The following is a 3,171-nucleotide window of genomic DNA, read 5'->3' as shown; positions in this document are numbered from 1 at the left end:
CATCAATTTATTGCTTTTATTTTAATTGTCTCACTTTCCCTAAAGCCAAGTAGAGTAACCCTTGTAAGAGTGACTCTCTGGTCAAGTAGGGAAGCTCATATTATGATGCATCCCTCGGGCTAAGTAGAGAAACCTACTTGTGAGTCTTTCTCTAGCTTTATCCCCTTTCTTTTACTTTATTTTTATTTCAGTATTTTTTTCCTTTATTTTTAATTGCGTGGGTTGTTTATTTTTAGTTATTTATTTATTTAATTTTAATTACGTGGCTTGTGTCTTTAAATTCTTAGATGACGAATGGTTAGGACGTTATTTTAAAAACATATGTTTAGGACGGTAGTTAGAATTAGATCACAATCATTAATAGGTTCACTTTCGCATTATTAAAAGAAAAATAAAATAAAGTGGCTGCTCTCCCTGTGTTTGACCCGTAGCTACACTGATCCGTACGCTTGCGGTTACATTTTAAATCTCAAACGCTTGACACTATCAAGACCGGACCCTGGCTCGGCACCTCAAACCCTTATTAAGGCACGCAAGCCCGAGCCCCGGCTCAGCACATCAAGCCCGAGCCCCGGCTCAGCACATCAAGCCCTTATGCATTAAGGTATTCAAGCCCGAGCCCTAGCTTGGCACCTCAAGCCCTTAAGTATTAAGGCACACAAGCCAGAGCACGACTCAACACCTCAAGCCCTTATGCATTAAGGCACGCAAGCCCGAGCCCCGGCTCGGCACCTTAAGCCCTTACGCACTAAGGCATGCAAGCCTGAGCCCCAGCTCGGCACATCAAGTCCTTACGCATTGAGGCATACAAGCCCATGCCCAGCTCGACACCTCAAGCCCTAACGCACTAAGGCATGCAAGCTCGAGCCCCAGCTCAGCACCTTAAGCCCTTACGCACTAAGGCATGCAAGCTCGAGCCCCAGCTCGGCACCTTAAACCCCTACGCATTAAGGCATGCAAGCCCGAGCCCCGACTTGGCACCTCAAGCCCTTACGCACTAAGGCATGCAAGCCCGAGCCCAGCTCGGCATGCAGACTGTGCACGGCTCGACACCTCAAGCCCTTACGCATTAAGGCACACAAGCCAGAGCACGACTCAACACTTCAAGACCTTACGCATTAATTCATGTAAGCCCAAGCCCTGGCTTGAAACTTTAAGACCTTACGCATTAAGGCATATAAGCCCGAGTACGGCTCGACACCTCAAGACCTTACGCAATAAAGCATGCAAGCCCCAACCCTGACTCGGCACCACAAAAGACCTTAATGCAAGGCACATCAAAAGATCGAGCCCCAGCTCAGCACCGCTATGGCTAGTCACAAGCTTGGCACCTTAAGAGCTCATAAGCTAGACATGGAAGATCAATCCCGAGCTCAGATGGGGAACGGAGCCACACTCAGACAGTTATACTGGTCCTTATTCTTCCAAAAGTTACTCATTTCGAGCCAGCTCGAAGTACAAGAAAATAAAGAAAGAAGCACAAGAATACTGAGAGATGACATCAAAACAAATTTTGCATTCATCAAAAAAAGGGGAAAAGCCCTCAAAGTATATCACTCCGAAGGAGACATCTACATAAAAAAATATATATATATACAAGGCCAATCTCGGGGGGCTAATCCACGGGCCTAGCTCTTCACTTGGCTATCCTTCGAGTTGGATCACCTCTTCACTAACGTCGATCGAGCTATAGAACTGCACTAAAGTAGCAGGGACAGGAACACGCTACTCATAGTCCTTCAGATCGTAGCCTGGCATCTTACTCAGGATGAACCAGATGGCATTGTCCAAGGTGACCTGAAACAAAGCAATATTAATGTCAACCAACTTCTGACAGGCCTAGGGGTTCAGCCACCTCTTTGACCTCCAGCTCGGTCCAGTGTTCCCTTTCTAGGTCGCCAACCCTAGCTGCAAGCTCCTCCTCCTTTGCGAGCACCCTGAGTCTCAGACAAATCATCCTAGAGAGCATCAAGTTGCTGTTGGCATTGAACTACTTAGCAACCTCCTGTTCCAGCTCTCCAGTTATCAACCCGACATCATTGGCACGGACCTCCTTAGATCGGGCCATTTTCTTCTCAACCTTCAGTTGGCCTATGATCTTGTGCGGCTCCCCATGAAGGCGCTTTGCCTCCTTCTCCTTTGAACAAGCGACAACCACGTCCTCGAACCCTTGAGCAGCCTTGGCTGAGAAAGTGAAGCAGTGCGTTTTGCATTGAATTAAATGCTTTAGCAGATCGATTCGAATTGCTAGAGCGGGGGGCTGGTGATGAGGCAAAATATGTCCCCATCCTCAGCACGGCTGAAGCGTGTATGCAAACCTGAACAAGACTGACCCACTACCTCGGCATCTCATCAGGCCGTGCTGCCACCTCGGTATTTCATCAGGCTGTGCTGTCACCTCGACCCTCCATCAGGCCGTGCTGCCACCTCGGCCCTCTATCCGACAGTGCTACCACCTCGGCCCTCCATCAGGTCGTGCTGTCACCTTGGCCCTCCATCAGGCCATGCTATCAGTCATCTCGGCTCGACCAACCTGTCACCTTCGCTCGGCACATTCAAGTAATGCACCCAGAAATGTGCACACATCCACTCCTACATTCAAGGGACGTGATCCCTGATTATGGGGGCAGGACTGTATCCACTACATGTCATCAGAGGCGTCCACCCCTCTCACGACTTGCACCTCCGAGATCAATGGAGAATATTCTCAGAATATGCCCTGAAATCGGTAATATTCCCAGAATCACAGTGCCACTCCCCTCAAGGACTCTACGCCTAAACTGGACTCTCCACAAATGCCCCTCCTGCTCTCTCCATTAGTAGCCTATAAATACCAAGGTAAGCCTCCATCATGGGGGATCGATCACTCACTCCTTTTACTTGAAAAGCTCTCTTGAGCATCTGCTGTGGAAAGATCTGACTTAGGCATCAGAGAGTCCCCTGTCGGGTCAGCCCAGTGTTATCAATTCGACCGAATAATTCGCAAATTATTCGGCCGAACCGAATTTTTTCGAATTTAATCAAAAATTCTGACTGAATCCGAATTAAAAATAAAATTCGATAAAATTCACGATTTTTTCAAAAGTGAATATAAAACGTGAATAATTCGGACCGAATCGAATTAAACCGAATAATTCGGTCCACTTAAACAGTATTTAAAAAAAAAAAAAA

This window comes from Macadamia integrifolia, chromosome 4, assembly GCF_013358625.1.
Source record: "Macadamia integrifolia cultivar HAES 741 chromosome 4, SCU_Mint_v3, whole genome shotgun sequence".
Taxonomy (NCBI): domain Eukaryota; kingdom Viridiplantae; phylum Streptophyta; class Magnoliopsida; order Proteales; family Proteaceae; genus Macadamia; species Macadamia integrifolia.
Note: the sequence above shows the minus strand (reverse complement) of the source record.